Here is a 22,497-nt window from a genome sequence, read left to right on the forward strand (position 1 = left end):
GTGAGCGGCTACTAGGAGTTATGATAGGTTGCTTAGGAATATGTAATAACATAGTTTTCATTTGTAATTGCATTGTAAGGACAAGTTTTGCGCGTTTTATAAATAAAGAAAAAATTTAATTTTTGTCTTATTTTATATTTATCCTTGCAATGGCATTTGTGAAAATTGATGTTTGTATATTTCTATTATTGGCAATATTGGAAAATGGATTTGATTCTTTCGTTTGTAGTAGTGTCAAAATTTACTAAATAAGGAAAGATTCTCATCAACCGAGTTTCATTTGGATAGAAACTTGGAATCATGCGATTTGCATCATATGATGAATGAGAACCTTCATCTTTGGAAAATTAGGACTAGTTCCTTGTTTGCATGTATATGTGAGTCAAGTGAAGGACTAAGGGATCTAGTACACATCATTGTGCACTGGTCAGGTCTACCACAAAGAACAACAAGACTATTCTTCATGATTTACTAAAAGTTTAGTAGACATGGTTATACTTACAAGATTAAGTGTAATTTTGAATCGTTGGAAAAGTTTCAATGTATACCAGGACGAATAAGAAGAATCAATAGGGCAGAAACATAAAATTTTCTCCAAACTGAAAAGTAGGGAGAGTACTTTAGCATCATGTTTTATGATCATGTTAATGGTTATGAAAACTATATCACAATTGATCATTTAAGTAAATCTTAGTGCATTTGTATGGCTAAGAAGAGGAATCAGAAATTGTTGAAATGGTTAAATCAATTAAGGTGAGTCATACTTCATTCCAAAATCAATTCTTAGAGTCATACTCCAAGATTGTTCCTTGAGTGACATATCTTAAGTAGGTTTATAACACATTTAGAATTGGTAGTTGTGATGTCTTTAAGACAAAGAACAACTAAGACCAATTGTGTGAAGTGTTTTTCTTGATAAGAACCGACACTAAATCTTGAATATTTGTTTGTCAAGTAATGTTTCTTGACAAGAGAATCTTATATGTCAAGAGGACAGTGGGAGTCTTAAAGATCTTGAATAGTTTCAAGAACTAATCAAGAATAAAACCTATTGTGTATCACTAGCTCACGACTTGAGGTTTGTAACCTATCGTGTTGACATATTCTTGTTTCTATGCCCATTCCAATTAAAGTTTACTATGCATGTGAGTTCTATGAGTTCTCAATTGTTTGCATAAGGCAAAGCACCTTGATCAGTGAAAGATCATTGATCAGTAAGGGTGATCTTCTCAACAACTTGGAAGACATGGTAGGCCCTTGTGCTGCCAAGTGGTAAGAAATTAAGATTGAACAGGTTCAGTCCATATGAGTTTGAATTTGTCATAGACCTTGTCTTATGATAATGACATATTCACATGGATATGAACACATACACCACAAAATCTAAGTGACACAAGGTTTCTCTCCACTTCATGAAAATGGTTGTGAGGAAACACTTTCACTAAGAAGATTTTAAGGAGATAGAAGTGGTGTTAATTGCATTCTCAAATTCGATTATGATTACGACATCCCTCTTCATAGTTCGAATTGTGAGAAATGGCAAATAGTCCGAACATTCGGAACTTATTGTTGTAAGTTCTGAAATAGTTTAGACACACATATGAGCTTTCTTATAAAAGGTGTATGAGCTAAGATAAAGGCTTGTCGAAGCATATCGTATCAGAAATCTGAACTTTGGAAAGAAAGTCAATAAGTATTGATTTCTAGAAGTCCAATTGATTTCTGAATACATGTCAAAGCTAGTGGGAGCATAAGTGTTATGCTAATAAGAATGTAATTATTATGCTAGTGGGAGCACAATTATTATGGTAAGTGTTGCGAGTTAGCAATGTTAATTATAGCAAACAAAAGTTTCAATTCGCAAAGTTGTAGGGTTTGAAAAGTTGTTTTGCTATAATTAAGGGAGAGGAACTCATACTTCATTTCAAATCTAAAAGCTTAGATTGTGAGATTTTAATCAAATTTAGTCAAGGATATATATGAATTTTATGTTGAAATGATTCAACATAAGGAAATTCCATATAAGGAAATGTTATAGCAAGAGACTGGTCAAGTATCATGTCTTTATGTAAAACATTATGTATCGTATCTCATATGCTTCGGGTATAGGATCGATTGCATATGCTATAATATTTATGTGTTCTGATTTTTCCAAATGCCTAGGGAATTAAGAGGGAAAGAGGACTAGAACCTGATATGACTAAAATGGTTAAACAACCGTCAATGACGATCTAAGGTTCGCCAAGGATTGGTCACTTATGGGCAGTTGGAAGTATAGTAATGAATGGACTGTATTGACATTATTATGAATAGACAAGATTCTATTAATAATAAGTTGTCATATGAAAAATATAGAAATGTTTCCATGATGGGAGTTAGATATTGAGAATCTATGTGTAGGTTAGAAACCTTTATGCAAGAAGGATGTTCAAAGGAATGTACTTTGAAATTGAGACTTCGCTTCCATGGAATTGTTTTGTTGTCAATCTCCAGTGGAATACTTTGTAATTTCATTGTCCAAGTCTTTGTGGCGTTGGTGCATTGACATTACAAAAGGATCATTGCATAAAGGTTAGAACCTAGCGTATTCTAATAGTGGCAAGAAATTGGCATTCATACACTTGCGATAAAGATTTGGAGTTGTTAAATGAGGTTCATTGAAGTTGTATTTAATTGATCTATTTCATAGAGAAAGGACCATAGGTAAACATAGTGTGCATGCTTGGAGCATGGGATAACTATTGTTTTAATTCAAGTATAAAGTTAATAAATCGAAACATTATACAATGAATAATGTGTAATCAATATGGTGATTAAATAAAAAGTGTTTTATTTATATTCAAAAGTTTTGAGACCATATTGGATTCGATTATTCTTGTGTTTCAATTTTCATGTTTTGACTTCCCGAATAATAAGATTATTCAAACTATCCACTGCCGATCATACTTTGGAAGTAGGTATTGAGGCTAGATTGTCATGAATGGGTCTGTAGATTGTCTAAAGGCGTTTAGACATAGCACAAGTTTGCTGCAGTATTCATGAGTACTCTTGTAATATGATTTGAGTATTAGATTAAACTCACACTCATCTAATCACTTCATGGATTTTATCACGGGTGATTGTGAGACGATAATATCTTATATTCTTCAAATGGAGACATATAGTTGCAGTTTACAAGTCGGTTGCACATTGATGATATGTAAACGCACCAGTAACTTGGTGTTATAAAACATATCATTGTGTGTGATTTGATGAGTGAATAGAGCAAGCATATGAGTCGAAGTTTATCCTTTCCTTTTATCCTAAGGGGATAAAAGCGATATCTATGGGCCCCTCGATGATTTAGTGATGACAACCCTAAGCGCTTGGTCAAGCATGGACTGATTTGATTTGTTTAATTAGTCGGTCGTCATAAATCGGAAATCGGGAAACAACACATGATCAGAGAGAATAATTATAATCCATGTAACAGTTCATACGATATCTAGAATGGAGGAATATATGATCCCTTATCTAATGGAGGCCTTTCTAATAAGATTAGAGTTCGACAACGACTTTTAAGAGCTATGATTGCTAGTCGGATTTTGGAGTCATACTTGCAGTTATAGTTATTAGACTTATCCAAGTTGGAGACTGTTGGATTATGTGTCTAAGCCCATAACTATAATTGGTATGTACTTGACCCGATAGTAGCATGGTCCATTTCGGGTTGCCTTCATCAGGACAATTTGATAGGATGGATATTTAAGTAAGAGGTTATTTGTTATTTATTAATATATTATAAGTATAATATATTAATTGAGAAATCATATTATTTAATTACTATTGATCAAGAATTAATTTGGAACTAATTTAGTGGTCAAAAGAGACTAATTAAATTAGCGGGGACTGATTATGTAAATCAGTGAGACTTATGGTTTGGGCTAATGATCCATGATTAATTTGTAATGGGCTAAGATTATGTGAAAGTCCATAAATTATTAGTCCATGTAAGTTATGGATCATAAGCCTAAGTGTAAGAATTAGGGTTACACATAACTCTTGGAATTCTACACTATATATGTGTAACCCCTTTAGCCAAAATTGGTCCTAAGAGTGACATTACACGAGTATGGACGATTTATTGGTGCCTAACCTCTCTCTCAATATTCTCCAATTGTTCATGATGTTTGTGATTTTTTTGAGGCACAACACTTGGGGTGTTAAGCTCTTGAAAGGCCAAATTCAACAAGCTACAACAAGAGGTAATCTTCTAACTTATTTTTATGATTCATATGTCAAATTGTATGCTAGTTGTAGGCTTCATGATTTGGACAATTTTTGTTGCATGTATAACTAGAGAAAACTTAGATCCAAAGCTATTGGGGGACGCCATCCAAGTAACGGATGGGTTTTTGTCTTAATCATATTTTGGGTGTTTCATAGTAGATCTTCAAGGAGAAGAAAGTGTTAAATGTGACTCGAGCATTTTGATCATGTTCATGGAGCATTTGGAGCACTTGGAACTCAATGGATCACTTGGGTTCATGGAGCATGTGACAAAGAAACAGATCATCGAAGAAAGGGATGGATCGTATGACAAAGGAACAGATAAAGTTCCAAAGGAATGGATCATACAGAAGGGGGTTTGGAGCACCTGGAAGAGGTTTGGAGCACTTGGGAGTGATATTGAGCAACAAGGGAACCTTGTTGCGCCATATTTTGAACGGATGGGCCAAGAAGGATTTTTTTGTGCCAATGGCATTCTTTCTTGCGCCATTATGCTACCTCTTGCGCCATGAGGATCCCTCTTGCGCTATGGGGTACTCCTATTGAGCCATGAAGTATGCTCTTGCGTCATTCATGGCCTTGTTGTGCCATGTATGTTCTTGTTGCACCAAGGTGGTGTTTTTGCTCCAATATTTATGTTCTTGTCCTACACTTGAATCCTGTTGCGTCATCCATACACTTGTTGTGCCATCATGGTGCAAGTTGGACCATCTTGGTACTTGATGAGCCAAGTACGCTATGAAGTCCTCTATGATGCTCAAGATCGTTCAAGGATGCTCAAAAGTTGGTATTGCTTAAGGATTACACCATGTTGTGCCACCATTAGGGATGTTAGGCCATTAGTGTTCATGATGTGCCACTTGTACATCATAATAATCCACTATGGAAAAAGGTGCTCCATCATGTGTGTTGCTGATGCTGATGGGTTGTATGACATGGAAGAATGTTCTAGAAGATGATGCATGGCGGAATATGATTGGTTGTCCCCAATCATGGGCCTACAGGCCAATGGGCTTGGCCCATTAGGGTTTTAGGTCTGATCCCTCAAGCATAAATAGGGATGTATGCAGAGTCATTTGAGGTGACTGGTGTCTTGTATCTTGTGTCCTTTGTGAGTAGGATGAATTTCTGGTGAATTGTACTCGTAACCTCTATTTGAGAACTCTAAAATAAAAAAAATACTCCCCTCCTACTCGTGGACATAGGTCACCTTGACCAAACCACGTAAATACCGTGTCTTTGTGTGCTTATATTTTTTCTTGTTATTGGCATTACCCTAACAAGGGTCATTAGAACTTGGCAAGTGGCATCATATTTGTTCTGAGTCTTGACAAGTATCGCATGTTTTCCCTAACAGAAACTTTATTTAGTTCCTTAATACAATTGATCACTTAGAATCCTAATGGTGTGGCTCGAACTATCCAGGGGAATCGACAGTGGTTCGTCAGATTCCAAGTTGTGGAGAGTTACCAATCCAGGAGAACAGTTTAAAGACTACCAAAAACTCGATATAGTAGGGAAGACTTGAGATAGCCGCTATAAATTTTTGTAATTTCTAGTCTCTCTAGTTGACGCATATATATATATATATATATATATATATATATATATATATATATATATATATATATATATATATATATATGTATATATATATATATATATATATATATATATATATATATATATATATATATATAGAGAGAGAGAGAGAGAGAGAGAGAGAGAGAAAGCATACAACCATCCGAGATGGTTGATTTGGTTCAAGAATGGTGTATTGTTGTGTAATGCTATGATAATGTCATGGTATTCGATCATTATAATAGGTGAGTGTGTGTCGGGCATTTTGTGTCATCAACATCGACTTACATATTAAGTATTTGGTAAGGCCCTAGTTTAGGATTCTAGTGAGAGTTCACTTGACTTTCTCTGGTCTAATAAAGTCTTGGAGATTGAGGTGTGGGCTAAAAACAGGATAGTATTGTCTAGGTTTCTAGAGATCAATACTTCATTTAATTCTTAGCTACTACTATGATGGGATGAGGGATGATGATGAATTACTTGAGTAAGTGGAATGATGGTGTTATACCTATAGGCCCATGGAGGTGTTGGTAGTGAACCAAACAGGCCCGACTGGGATGATAGCAAGATCGGTGAGTTACGGTGAGCTGAAGGAATGGAAATTAGAAAACTATAGGTTTGTGGAATGACGGTTACATACATACAGACGCATAATGGTTGGTTATGAGATTAAAATCGGTATGTAATGTATACATATTTAGACTAGTTAGTCTGATTGTTCGGTAACTAATTTATGAGGATACCATGGTGTATGCTTTGCTCGAGGTACAAGAATTAGGTGTGAATAGGAAAAATGTAAGAGTGTGAGTTGAGCATATCGAGGGAAGATCACTATCCAGTACATAGAATATGTTTCATTCATGTAGTCGAAAGTGTTAATTCGACAAGAAGACAACTATAGTGTTGGAGTTGTATATATGTGTGTCAGAACCATCATATATGATGAGATGTTGAGGAGATGTGGATCAAGATATTGTTTCATTTTGGAGTGGTAGGGTTCTTTGTTAAAGGATTAGTCGGTTTTGTTCCCAAAGGAGTACGAATGATCGTCAACTTTAGATGGTCGGTATCAGAAATTTCGGATCATAAATTTTGGATTTATGCAAGTTTTTGCAAGGAGTTGGGCTATGTTGCTAAAAATGGTTAAGAATATATATGGTGAGATACTCCACTATCCTAGTAAAGTAAATGTAGTTGTTGATGCTCTTAGTTAGAAGTAGGCAGATGAGTCACTTCGGGAGTTGTGTCTATGAATGACAATGTTTAATCATCTGTTGGAGTTGATGGAAAAGCTGTAATGGGTGGCGTTTTAGGATAAGACGCCGAATACGTGAGATATTCATGGGATGTTTCAAATGTTTCTCGGGATAATCATAGTTATTTGAAATAATATAGCCAATATGTGTTACTACACTAGAAGTGACAAGCACACATATACATTAGAAAAGCTGCCATTTGGACTGTCGTACGGTAGGAAGTGCAAGACGTCTACATGTTGGGGCAAGTTTCGACATCGAGTGCTAGGGAGTGCATATAGTTGTTCTTTTGATGAATGGGTTGGTTCAAAAGATGTAGGAGCGGTTGGTTACCACTCAAGGTCAACATAGGAGCCACACCATGGAAATGAGTGATTCGGTTTTGTAGGAGATGAAACTTAGGACCTCAGTGCATATGTCCGTACAATATTATTGTTCGAGTGAGGAAGGTAGTGAATTTATTAGAACTGTTAGATGAATTGAGTTTCACTCACGACACTTTTCATGTGTCTCGGCTTCAGAAGTGTGTTGTGGAAGATAAATAGGTGGTTTCCTTTTGAAAACATTCAAACAGATGAACGACTCAATTACGTAGGAAAGTCGATTGCTATTATCAGGAAAAATATGAATCCCTTAAACAAGGTGGTTGGGGTTATCAAAGTCTAGTTGCAACATTGAAAGGGTCATGTGTAGGCTTGGAAGCCAAAGTTGTAGATGCAAGCACATTAACCAGAGTTGTTCACTAATGGTGACTTCCGGGACGATGTCTAATTCAAATGGGGGAGAGTTGTAACACTCTGTTTTCCGTTTAATTATTTATTAAACGAATATTGGTAAAAATATAAATAAATAAATAAGATTAATAATAATAATAATAATAATAATAGTAATAATAATAATAATAATAATAATAATAATAATAATAATAATAATAATAATAATAATAATAATAATAATAATTTGGAAAATAACCATATTCGAAAAATATTATGTGTGTGCGTATTTTATGTGGTTGTGGCCTAGAAGTAGAAGGAGCAGGAGAAAAGAAGAGGTTAGCAGCTTGGAGTCGATCTTAGGAGGAGGAAGGATTAGAAATCGAGCATGGGAAAAGCTAGTCTCCAAGGTATGATTCTTTTAGTTTTCCTTCCTACATTCTTCTCCTATTTTTATTTGAAATCACCACCACCACCAAGGTGGTGCCAGCCCGTCGACCACCACTGCCATGGTGGCAGTGGCTGCTGGTTTTCCAACACCAAATGAGGCTTAGGTGGTGTCTTAGGTGGTTTTGGTCTCAACCCTCAAGCCCTAGTTGGTGATTTTACTATTTGGGCATTGTACTTTATTTTTACATTCTTGTCTTTAACCCTCAAGGTTAGGGGTTGGTATTTTCATTAAATTTTGTGTCAATGAAGTACCTTACTGTTATGAACTCATTCTCCCAATTTTAGGACTTTTTGGATTGGTCTTAATGGGTTAAGAAGCTAATTAACCCTAAAAAGCCAAGCTGTGAATTTATGGAAATGCCCTAATCTGTCAAGATCTTTGAGAGGTCATATCTCGGTCATGAAAAACCCTTTTTGGTCGAAATAAAACCCCAAAGTTTCATATTTGAGTCATGTACATTTCCATAGTTTTGACCAGAAGCCATAAACGCATCTAACTAGGGTAAAATAGACCATTTACCAAGATTGGTCTGGAATGAACTACAATTTTATAAAAATCACAAAACATTGTAGAAAACTCATACAGAAGTGTGCAGGTACTACTTTTAAAGTTAAGGAGGTGATCTTCATGCATGTAAAACAGTTTTAAAAAATCAGGTGTTTAAGGGGGGCAAAACAGGTCCCGAGAAGACTATAAGTTTCATGTAAAAATATGAAAAATTAACCCATGAGTCATTTGTATTTTTGGGTATCAAATAATCATAACTTAACTCTATTTGCTATTATTAGGAAGCTTGAAGGTTGACCTGGTGTTAAGGGTGTCTCGGGCTACTTTGGAGAGTGTTTTGCTATCGGAGGTGAGTTCCTCACTTCATAACCTTAGGGTATTATATGCCTACTATTAGGTCGGGTGAGACTAGGAACTATATGATTGATACTTAAAGTAATACTTGTTGCATGAGCTATGTTTGATGTTCTTATTTGTTATGTGGAATGTATATGCATGATATGTTTGGGCTCGACGGCTAAATGCCGAGCCGACTGACCGAAGGCCATTGTGCCAAGTCAAGGGGACCGAAGGCGGAAACGCCAAGTCCGTTGATTCGACGGCTGAATACCGAGTCCGTATTGGGTGTGGTTTGGGATGTGTTTTCAAATAGACACGAGATGTATGATCTTAATTTTTATATGTTATATGTATGTTTGCATATTTGATTATGGCATGTAATATAGGATTAGGGTGTAATACTTCTATTGTTATGTTGTGTTGGAATTCACTAAGCTTCGTGCTTACGCTTTATTTATAAAATAATTATTACAGGTACATTAGGTACAAATGAGGGTTTAGCTTGACTGTGCACTGGCACGGTTGAAGATTTGGTCCTTGTCACAGACTCGTGATATGGGATTTTAACAATATGAGTTTTCCGTTGTTGATTAGAATTATAAATGGATTAATATTTTTGAAAGTATGTTTTGATATTGAAATGTTATTTGAATACTTGAAACTTAACGGTTTTGGTTAATTAATGGATTTAATGGTTTTTATTATAAATATAAATGTTTTCAAAAGTTTATATTGATTGTAATTTTTGGGACGTTATAGATGTGGTACGCTACAATTGTTGCATCCAACTTGTAATGTGTGAATGGATAGCCCCATCGTTGTGATTCTTTTACCCATGGTGTCGAGCATTACAATTATTGAAGCAATACCTTCTTGACCTCCAACTCTACTTGATTTCCCTCTAGTGATATCCTCTCTTGGGTTGTGATAATCTTTTGAGTGTTTGGAAAACTCTTCAATTAAAGCCTTGTTAGTTGTCAGATCCTTCTTTGTCCTGGGTCCTGGAGAATCTAGAAGTTGGCCAGTGCACACGTTGATTCCATCATAGAAAATTGAAATTTCTTGCTGCACACTAAAATCATGTTGAGGGCAAATTCGTAATAATCTCTTGTAGCACTCCCAAGCTTCGTGTAATGACTCTCCATCCAGTTATTGGAAGTTTTGGATATTTTTCTTCAGCTTTCCTAATTTAGAAGGAGAGGTGAATTGTTGTACGAATTCAGTTATAAACTCTGCCCATGTCGTGATTGCCCCAAAAGGATGTGATTTCAACCAATCTTTAGTGGCATCCTTGAGTGTGACTGGTAGAGTTCGTAACATCACTGCATCTTTAGTCATGTTTGGGGCGTTAAAAGAGTTTTAAATCTCTACCACCTCATCTATGTGCTTATATGCATCCTCATGGTCCTTCCCAAAGAATGGTATATCTTTTAGCATATTTAGAATGCGTCTTGGGAGCTCAAACTTTGTATTGGTTGGAATTTCGGGTGGAACGAGACCCGACTTGTTGTCATCACACATCCTCCTATTGTACTCCTCCATGGTCATCCTTGCTATATCCCCCATGGTCATACAGTACCGAAACAAAACTAGAAAACATGCGTAAAACGAACAAAAACAAAATAAATCAAATAAAACCCTGAAAACTGCCAGTTTCCACGTCGTGGCGAGTGGTTTGCCACGTCGTGGGAACTATAATCATAGAAAACTAAATAAAGCAGAAAAATATCTTTTTGCGGGTTTAACCCCACAAAAGGATCGATTAACTAAAAGAAATTATCTTCAACTAAAATAAATTGTTCCCCGGCAACGACACCATGAAATTTGATGTGTTTTATATTTTAAATTTATATCCTAAGTATCTAACACAGCTAAAACACAATAGGCAGTGTACCTAGTCGCGCTTATAGTAAAGTAGAGAAAATAAGGGTCGAACACATGGAAATGAATTTTTATTAAGAAAATAATGCTAAAAATTAACATAAGAAACAAACTATAAAGGGGATTTTTCTAATTTTACAAAATCGGAAACTAATTATCAATTTCAAACAACTAAAGCAAACAAAAAGCAAAGAATGTGATTTTAAAACAACATCTTTGAAGTACTTCCACTAGATTTCGAATCCCCCTAGTTTTCTATGTTAGATTCGTTAGCATGCAATAGATTAATGCGTTGGTTACTAAATTTTATGACTAGTTATCATGGTCGGATTTCCTAGTTCTAATGATTAATGAACATATAATTCCAATGATCATGCAAATTAGTGAACAAAAAACCATGTAATTAAATTCAACTATGAATGATTTTATCTAATGATTTCTTATCAATGCTCATGACAATCGATATAAGCATAACATGGATAACTAATACTCTCTAACACAATCAAAGTCAACAATTAATATTACCTAACCCTAGGATATTGTCAATATCTAGTCCTAACAGTTTAATGATCATAAACTAAGTAAGATTCAATTTGATGTAATTAGATTTGTCCTCTCAACTACACACAACTTAGCAATAGGCAAGAAAAATCATAACTTCAACATGAAAAGTAAAGAAATCATTTGAACATAAGTTAAAATCCAACTCACATAATCTTACTAACAAAAGCAAGCATATTAACTAGGGTTCATCTACATATAGTGAAAGCTATAAGATTTTTATCCTTGAATCATGACCGGAAAACTGAATCTAACGAATTCGGAATTGAAATACATGATATAAAACAAACATAATGATAGATGCCATTTTATGCATCTTTTAAGGTAGTTTTTATTAGAATTTAGCATAATATTTTGAACATTTGCATGTCATTAGTTTAAATAATGTTCAACTAATGTCTTTTATCAGAATTCTCGTACTACTAGCATTTTTGTGTCGTTTTCAGATACTTCGAGTGGAGTAGTACTTTGGGAGCAGCTAAATGCATATTTAGAGCCTAAATGGAGTTGGAACTGGAGGAGGATGTTGAGGAATGCTTGGAAGATGTTTTGGTCAAGAAACATTTTATTGAATTGATTTTACGAAGATAGATTGCTACATTCTAAAGCCTAAAGGATGTTGCTGGCAGCTTTGACTCCCTGTCAATATTTTGATCAAATCTCATGAATCGTAATTCCAATTGACGAGGTTCAAAATGTTCCAAAAAATAGACAAACTTTCGGACAACTTTCGTGTTTACTTCAACTGAAGAATCGCAACCAAAATGGGCCAAAAACCCAAAAATGCGATCATATTTTTCATATCTACGATCGCATAAATGGGACAAAGTTTTTCAGGGCCGAAATAAGTCATGTGGAGTTCATCTGAACATAAAACCAAAAACTGCGATCGTATTTTCCACTTCTGTTATCACATTTTCTCCCGAAGTTCCTAAAATGTCGAAAATAGCATCGTAAATCATTTAGGGGCAAATCGGAAAAAAAACCCTTAAAATATGTGATCGCAAATCTTACTTCTACAATCGCATTTTTTGCCAACTTTTTCCTGAAGCTTCTGTCTTGAGTATAAATACGACCCTCATTATCAGATTAGGAGGTTAGATGATTCTAGACGGGTCCAGACGACGAAAATCACTTCTGAATGCGATTTCTGATACCTTTCACCGATTTCTGAAGACCTGAAGGTTGTGAATCATCTCATTCGTTTAATTTTGAAGATTATTTAGTTAATGTTTCTCTTTATTAGTTTAGATTCATGTTTATCCATGTCTGGCTAAAACCCTAGTTTCCAGTTCTGCATAGACTAGTACTTTTCATGTAACTAGTTTTCAGATCTAGTTTTCTTTTTGTGTTTCTATCTAGATTTTTTTGTTTTGAGCTTAATGAATGTTTGGTTTAAATTCTTGTTAGTCTGATCACCTGTAACATCTCAAGAATCACAACCAATTTAAACTTTTCAAAACAACCCATTTACTAATAAAAGTGTTTACAAAACCATTGTTTCCAAAATAATATTTCAAATCAAAGTCTCCCAAAATTAACAACATAAAAGCAGGATGTGTACGATCACGCCTTCGCCTTGACACGGTCCTCTAAAGTACCTGAAACTATAACATAAAAATATAAGCCAAAGCTTAGTGAGTTCCCCCAAAGTACCACCACACAATACAAATAACATATATGAACAAGCATGTTGGGTCCAATTAGTCATCGCACTGGAATACCCACGGGTCCACAACCATCAGGATAGATTACCCCTGGCCCAATCAGTCATCGGACTGGAATGCCAACATATAACAGGTCCACTCGGTCATCAGACTGGAATACAATATACAACGGTCCTACTCAGTCATCGGACTGGAATAACCTTGTGTCCACTCAGTCATCCGATTGGAATGCCTCCGGTCTGTTGACTCACGCACATAGCAGTAAAGTCTCAACCCAACAAAATATGTTGACATATAACATATAACAAACATATACAACAAACAGACAATCATGCATCAAGAAATCACAGGTAGTCCTATAGATCTACCGGTCTACGCATATTAGCAACTATCGTATAATCATAAATATTTATCCCATACTCAGCATATCATAAAGCAATGTATAACAGGATATCAATCCAATGGGATAGCCTTGGTGCCTTCGACCCGTAAGTACAATGAGGAAAACTTACCTCACAGTCTAACGAATATATGATCAATACTCTGCTCCCAAATACCAGCTCAACCCAAAATCATAAATGTCAAAACACTCCCATTCTAAATTAATAACATTTCCCCACAAATACTCTAGGTCAAAACTGGTAAAGGTCAACATGTCAACCTCGTCAACACAGCCGAGTCAACTTAGCTGAGTTGACTCAGGCTTCGTACGCGGGGCGTACTCCAGAGGTACGTGGGGCGTACAATCACGTCTGAGGCATCGAGACCATATCTGCATACGTGCAGCGTACCCTGCGGTACACCCACTGTACGCAACATCCCTCCTCTTTTCCCATTAAGCACTTATTTTCTTCGACTTAACACTTCTAATTGCAGATCTAAGGCTAAAATATCATTATCAGTCATAAATTTTCCAACTTTATGTCTTTACATGTCCAATAAGTGCCTAAAACACATAATCTCAACATCTTAATGCATGAAGACCTTCTTTAGCATGCATGGAGTAAAACCAACCATCAAGACTACATTTTTATGACTTAAGACCCCTCCTAAGGTCTGAAAGGATGACTTATTGGCTCAAGAACATGCCATGCTCAAGAATCACCATATTTGGGACAAAAAGTGTCTTAAAGGAAGAAATGTCTAGATCTACAAGATGGAGTAATCAAGTTGTGAACTTTATACCTCCTTGAGGTTGCTAACAAGAAGATAATCTCAGATCCAAGATGCTTCCAAGCTCCAAGCTCTTCTCACCGCCTTCTTCTTCTTCAAGAACACCTCCAAAACACTCCAATGGGCTCAAAATGAACTCTTCTCACTTAGGGTTTATTTGGTGTTGTTTTTCACATAGGGGGCTGATGAACTAATAAGAAATGACGCTATAATGGTGATTAAATATGTACCAAACCCTAAAATTTAGCGTTTACACTTTCTTCACGTACGCCCCACGTACAAGGTGTACGCCCAGCATACTAGGGCACACCCTAGTATTCCTAGAATACACAACGTACGCTCAGCATACGAATCCTAATGAAAATTATTATATGGCTACTATAGACCAATCTAGCAACATTCCTTAAACCCAAGGGTCAAAATGCAATATAATAAAAACATAGGGTTGAAATTGAAGTTACGTTGACATTGGGATGTTACAGTTCTCCCCCAATTGAACTAGACTTCATCCTCGAAGTTGGCTACAAAGAATAACTCAAGATAATGCTCCCGCATCTCAGCCTCCGGCTCTCAGGCCCACTTGGAGCCCCTCTGATTTTGCCACTAAACCTTTACCAAAGGTATCTCCGTGTTGCACAAGAGCTTCATCTTTCTCTCTAATATAGCCATTGGCCTCTAAATATAGTTCAGGTGCTCATTGACCTAAATATCATCCAAAGGGACAACTCCTCACCATCCAACACACACTGCCACAACTGAGAGACATGCAAAGTGTTGTTGATCTGACTGAGCTCACTCGCCAAATCCAAGTAGTTGTCCTCCCTGCTTACCCTGGCGATCACACGGAACTGTATAATGTACCAGGGACCCGATTCCCCCTTCTTCTTGAAGCGTATCACACCCTTCCATGGCGAGACCTTCAGTAATACCATATCACCGACCTGAAATTTCCAACTCTGATCGACGTCGGTCGGCATAACTCTTCTGCTGACTCTGAGTTGTCTGCAGTATCTGCCTAATATGTTGAATAAGCTCCATGATCTGAAAGACTACTTCGGTCCTTCCCATGACCTGTGACGAACCTCTGCCCAAAATACTGGGGTACGACATCTCCGACCATACAAGATCTCAAAAGGCGGGGCACCAATGATGGAGTGATAGCGGTTGTTGTAGGAAAACACCGCAAGAGGTAGGTAGGAATCCCAACTCTCACCAAAATCTATAACACAAGCCTATTACATATCCTCAAGTGTATGGATGGTCCCCTCATTTTGATCTTCGATATGCGGTTGATAAGTAGTGCTTAAATGTAGCCTCGTGACTACTTCCTCATGCAACTTCTTCCAGAATCTGGAAGTGAACCGAACATCTCGGTCTGAAACAATGGAGACCGGAACCCCATGACAAACAACAATCTCCCGAACATACACATCGGCCAACTTTTCGGCTGAAAAGCTCTCCCAGATGGACAAAAAGTGGGCGCCCTTGGTCAATTGATCCACGATGACCCATATAGCATCGAAACCCTTGGAAGTCTTCGAAAAATTAGTGATAAAATCCATGGTGATCTATTCCTACTTCCACATGGGAACCTCTAAAAGCTGCACCTTGCCATGTGGCCTCTCATACTCGGCCTTGACCATCCTACAAATCAATCACCTCTCAACATACCAGGATATCTCCCTCTTCATACACGGACACCAATAACTCAATCTCAAATCCCGATACATCTTGGTGGCCCCTGGGTGTATGGAAAAGCGAGACTTATGAGCCTCCTCCTACACTACCTGCCTGATCCCACTAGAAAACGGAACCCAAACCCGACCACATCGGGTCAACAATCCTTGAATATCAGTAACAAACCTGTTGATCTCAAGCCCGATCCTCTCCTACTTCCATTTCTCCTTCCTAACTCCCTCTGCCCGTGACTCTTTGATCAAACCCAAAAGTAAAGAATCAACGGATATCCTCATACATATCTCTCCCGCTGAAGGTCCATCCGACATGCGGCTCAAGGCATCCGCTACCACATTCGCTTTAACCGGATAGTAAAGGATCTCACAGTCATAATCCTTGACCACGTCGAACCACCTGTGCTGCCTCATGTTCAGGTTCAGTTGGTTCATAAGATATCACAAACTCTTTGAAGATTAATGCTGAAGCCAAGCTCCCAATGAATATTAACAAGAAAAGCCAGCTACTTTTTAGGGGGAGCTTGTTGGGTCAATTAAGAAAAGAAAGCTATAAACCAAGGGGGATATTGTTGGGTCAAAATTATGGTTTATACTTTGCTTTTCTGAGCAATTGTATTTTTATGTAATATTTTATGTGTTTACGGTCAGGTTTACGACCAGGTGAGTGTTTACGGCCGTAAACAGGTTTACGGCCGTAAACCCTGTTTACGGCCCAATGGGTGTTTACGGCAGTAAACCCATTTACGGCTCATGTTTCTCATGTACATATATAGGGGTGAGGGGTGTGAGGAATAGATTGATGAACGTTAGAGGAGTGTAAGAACAAGGAGCTTATGTGTGTGTATTTGAAGGTGTTCTAGAGAGAGAAACTAGAGAGAAGAACAAGTGTGTGTTAGTGTGTGTGAATCTTGTATCCTGATCTTTATTCATATCAATACTTATAAGATTCATCATCTTCTTCTTCTCCTTCTCTTCTATTTGATCTGACATCATCCGTTTGATTGGGATTATGCACCATCAAACGGATCTGATTGATACACACGCATTTTAGGGACTTACATAACCAACTAAACCCAAGAAACTCCTGATCTCTGAGGGAGATTTCAGAACCTTCCACTGCATCACTACCAAAAGCTCTCGAAGGTGCCCCTCGGGATGCTCTCTGGTCTTAAAATACATCAAGATGTCATCAATGAACACAATAACATATCAGTCGAGCATCGGCCTGCACACCCGATTCATTAAGTCCATAAACATCGCAGACGCATTGGTGAGCCCAAATGGCATCACCACGAACTCGTAATGCCCATAACGAGTCTGAAATGTTGTCTTCTCCAAATCCTCCTCTCTCACTCTAACCTGATAATATCCGAACCTCAGATCGATCTTGGAGAACCAAGATGCACCCTGCAACTGATCAAAGAGGTTGTCCATCCGTGGAAGGGGATAACAGTTCTTCACTGTAAACTTGTTCAACTCCCGATAATCAATGCACATCCGGTGTGAACCATCTGTCTTCTTGACGAACAGTATCGGCGCTCCCTATAACGAACTGCTCGGTCTGATGAACTGCTTGCCTAATAACTCCTGAAGCTTAGCGGACAACTCCTGCATCTCGGGTGGTGTCAAGCGGTACGGCGCCATGACAATTGGAGCCGTACCTAGCACTAGATCAATCTTGAACTCAACCTACCTTTCGGGAGGCAAACCGGGTAACTCCTCTGAGAATACATCGGCAAACTCCCTAACAACTGGCACATATGAAACCGAGACCTGCTCCCCCACCCAAGTATCAACCATATAGGCAAGATAACCCGCACACCCATGCTGAATATACTGTCGGGCCCTGACCATCGAACAAAACCATGATCCAACCCTAGTACCCTCTCCATAGATAACCAGTTCTCCCCCACTTGGATTTCGAACTATCACTCACTGACCCTCGCAATCGATCATGGCACCAAACCTGCTTAGCCAATCCATCCCCACTATCACGCATACATCCCCCATGGGGATAGGGATCAAATCTATTAGATAAGGGACCCCTAAGATCCCCAATACACAATCCTAATACACTTTGGATGCAGAAACCCCGTGTTCATTGACGATAGAAACCCGCAACGGACATGCTAACTGTTGGATTAGGTGTCTAAGTTCATAACTATTTCTGGAATGTACTTGACCCGATTAGCATGGTCCATTTGGGTTGCATGACATCGTGCATTTGGATAGACTAAAATGAGAGAAATAACACTTAAGGTTTATTAATATATTAAAAGTTCTAATATATTAGTATTATTTAGTTAGTATTGATCAAGAATTAATTTGGAATTAATTAAGTGATCAAAAGAAGACTAATCAAATATATGGGTTGATTCTGTAAATCATCCATAATTATATAGTGGGCTAATGCTTCATGGATTATCAAGTTGGGCTAAAACCCATAGGATGCTCCATGGATGCTCCATGGTGGTTATAGAACCCATGGGTCATGGAAATGAAAAGTCATGACAATTAGGGTATATATGGTGTAACCCTAATTGCAACACACTATATAAACATCACTTTGTTCACCAAAATTGGCAACTAAGCATACAAGTGAAGGCTAGCCGATTTCAAGAGGTGTATCATTTCTCTCTAAGTTATTCCAAGTGCATTTGGTGTTGTGTGATACATTTGAGGCATCACACTTGAGGTGCTAGGCTCACAAGGTTTTCAAGGAATACTAACTACTACAAGGTATGTATTTCCTACTAACTTTTATGTATAAAAAGTTCCCCATGTATGCTAGTTAGGTTATGAACCTTGGAAAACAATTTTGCATGTATCATAGATAAAACATAGATCCAAGGTTTCTAGGGTTGCATGTACACCATAGGAGTGTTAGAATGCTCAAAACCCTTCAGTCGTATCAGAGCCTAGGGTTGTTTTGCTTGATACTTGATGCTACATGGTTTTCAAAAGTTAATATTCTACATTTTTTGCATCTGACTGCTCACCACGACGTGGTGATGCCCTGTATGCAGAATTTTGAGTTTTACTGCTGGAAATCGACTAGAAACATTACCCTAGATTGTTTTGGTGTTATAAAACTTGTTTTAGATGGTGTAACGGTTGTTCTAATCCATTTACAATGGCTAATATAAAAATTTCATTTTATATGTTTTCATATGTTCTTGAAATTTTTATAGGAATATTCATGTTCTTATGAGTTCTTGATAGATCATAGGAATTACTTGTTTAATGTTTAATTCATGATCTTTATGTGTTTTAGTGGAATCCATAATTTGTCCTCAAGTTATGGATTACCAAAAGTCTTTCTTTTAAAGTCCATTAAAGAAACACATAGGTTACATAAAATGAAAAGTCACTGATTTTATTACATCATTAACTCATAAGTTATGAAAAATGAAAAGTTTTGAAAGTTACAAAACTTGCCCTCAAGTTTTGGAACATGTAAAGTCACTTTAAAAACTTTAGTTCCAACCCCTAGAATTTTAAAAGTTAAAATTCAACCCTTATACTTTATAATATTATAAGTTTAATAATAATTATGTATGTATAAGAAAAGTCGTTTTACCATTAGTAGGCCTCATTCACGAAGCCGGTCTATAAGGGGGGTATAAGGTTGTTGCCTATAAAATGGCAGCTTAATGGGGGTCCACTCTCACCCAACGCATCCTTGATCGGTCGAGGGTCGTTAGCCGAACGGGTAAGACAAGGACTTTAAATCTTCATTAAAAGTATGATGAATATAAAGTAACTAAATGTTTTCTATAAATTCCCAATCTTAGTTACTTTAGGAAAATGTGAATAAGGTGTTAACCCATGAAATTATAATTTGCACTTTGATTAGGTCGTTAGTGGAGCGTGTGTGGTTAACCGGCACACTAACCTGGACTTAACAAGGTAGGAAAAGGGTAACTTAATATTTATCATAGTATCGGTGGAGCGCGTGTGGTTAACCGGCACATCGATTGAGGGGTATATATTAAGGGTACCAAGCAATTTGCATGGTTACTTCACACCTTGTTTTGTGATCCTCGGCATCCCAGTCACAAAACCTGAAGGGCACACTCGAGATTGAAACATGCCATTGAAAAGTTAAATGAATCTCAAAGAATCTAGGAGTTTCAAAACCAATTAAAACCTAATAATTTATTTCGTTTTTCATGGTGGAAATTGGTGAATCGTCATTCACCTACCTTCAAATATTTTATAGCTTGGATTACGACATCCCTCTTCTAAGTTATAAAATATTGTGTTGGGTCCTAGCCTTACTATTACATTTGGGTGTTTTATTAAGGACTATCTTTATATCTAATCTAAACTTGTCTTTCTTCTTTTTCAGATGTCTTCCAACAATGTTGTTTCTGGCTCAAACCCTACCGACTCCTTCTCTCTCAAGAACCTTTGTGGGGGAGTCATTTTTGATGGATAAAACTTTATGGACTGGATCAGGAATATCAGGATGGTCACTCGGTATGAGGACAAAAAATATGTCATCGACAAGTAGCTTAAGGAACTCGATCCGTCTGCTACTCCTGAGGAGATCGCTGAATATCAAACCCATGAAAGGGATGCTACCAAAGTGGCATGCATCATGTTGGCCACTATGACAGCCGAGCTCCAAAAGTCCTATGAGGACTACTATCCTTTTGAGATGCACCAGGATTTCATGGACCGCTACCATCAGAGTGCTCGTCAAGAGCGATATGAGATCATCTCCTCCATGATAACAACCAGGATGAAGGATGGTGAACCCATCACGGGCCACATGCAGAAAATGCAAAGGTATGTGGACCGTTTGCTGAATCTGAATGTGAACTTCCCAGAGGAGTTGGCAATAGATATCATTTTGCACTCCTTACCTTCATGTTATGATCAATTCCGCATGACATACCACATGAATAAGGGGGAAGTTACACTCAGAAAACTTCAAGGACTTCTGAAGACCGCAGAAAGTGGTCTTAAAGGAAAGTCGGTTGTTACTACTCCTACTCCTACCGCGTCCCCTGTCTTGGCAATCGGGCAAGGCAAAGGAAAGAAGAGGAAGAGCCTTTCGAAGGGTACCAAGGGAAAGTACCTTGATAGCTCCTCTTCAAGTGGAACCAAGAAAGGTTTCGTCACTCCTTCTCCTAACCGTAAAGAGGCTGAATGCTTCTATTGTCATGAAAAGTTGCACTGGAAGCGAAACTGCCCAAAGTACCAGCAAGATGTTAAGGATGGGAAAGTAAAACCCAACCATGCAGGTATTTACACTATATTGTCTAATAACTCACCCTATTCTAACTCTTGGGTCCTTGATACCGGTTGTGATATTCATATTTGTTCTGATTTGCATGAAATAAGAAGAAGTGAGAATGTGGAGCATGGAAAGATAAACTTGATCATGGGGAATAGGAAAGCTTCACCTGTCACCAAGATTGGAGTTTATTCTTTGTTGATAAGTAGTGGGTTTACATTAGATTTGAATAAATGTTGTTACTCGCCTGAAATGGCAAGAAATATTATTTCCTTTCATGCTTTGTACAAACAAGGTTTTACCTTTTCATTTAATAATGATAGTGGTGGTATTTATGCTTTCTTTAATAATGTTCTTTATTTTAAAGCATTACCTTGTGATGGTGTGTATGAAGCTGTGTCGGTTGTAGACAATCTAGGAAATAATGTGTTGTGTATTGATTCTTCTAATAATAACTTGGATAAAGCATCATTATGGCATTGTCGTCTTGAACGTGTAAGCAAGAAACGCATAGGCCAACTAAAAAAGGATGGAGTCTTGGAGTCATTTGATCTAAAGTAAGATGATAGTTGTGAATCATGCTTACTTGGGAAAATGACAACGTCACCCTTCACTGGTACATGTGCTAGGGGTGAAGGTTTGTTGGATCTTGAACAAACTGATGTGTGTGGACCTTTCAAAACTGCCACAAGGGATGCTAATCGTTATTATGTGACTTTTACTGATGATTATAGTAGATATGGTTATGTCTACTTAATCAAGCATAAGTCAGAGACTTTTGAAAGGTTTAAAGAGTTTAAACAGGAAGTAGAGAATCAATTGGGCAGGAACATTAAGATGCTTCAATCCGATCGAGGTGGTGAGTATCTTAGTACAGAGTTCCTTGACTATCTTAAGGAATGTGGGATTATCTCACAATTGACACCTCCAAGGACACCACAGTTGAATGGTGTGGCTGAGAGCCGCAATCGAACCTTGTTGGATATGGTTCGTTCCATGATGAGTCGAGCTTCGCTACCAATCTCATTCTGGGGGTATGCCTTAGAGACTGCCACCCATATCCTTAATCTAGTCCCTACAAAGGAGGTTGCCAAAACACCTCATGAGATGTGGACCGGAAAAGTTCCCAATCTGGACCACATCAAGATTTAGGGTTGCGA

The sequence above is a fragment of the Lactuca virosa genome, chromosome 4 (assembly GCF_052849685.1).
Source record: "Lactuca virosa cultivar CGN04683 chromosome 4, Lactuca_virosa_CGN04683_v6, whole genome shotgun sequence".
Lineage (NCBI taxonomy): Eukaryota > Viridiplantae > Streptophyta > Magnoliopsida > Asterales > Asteraceae > Lactuca > Lactuca virosa.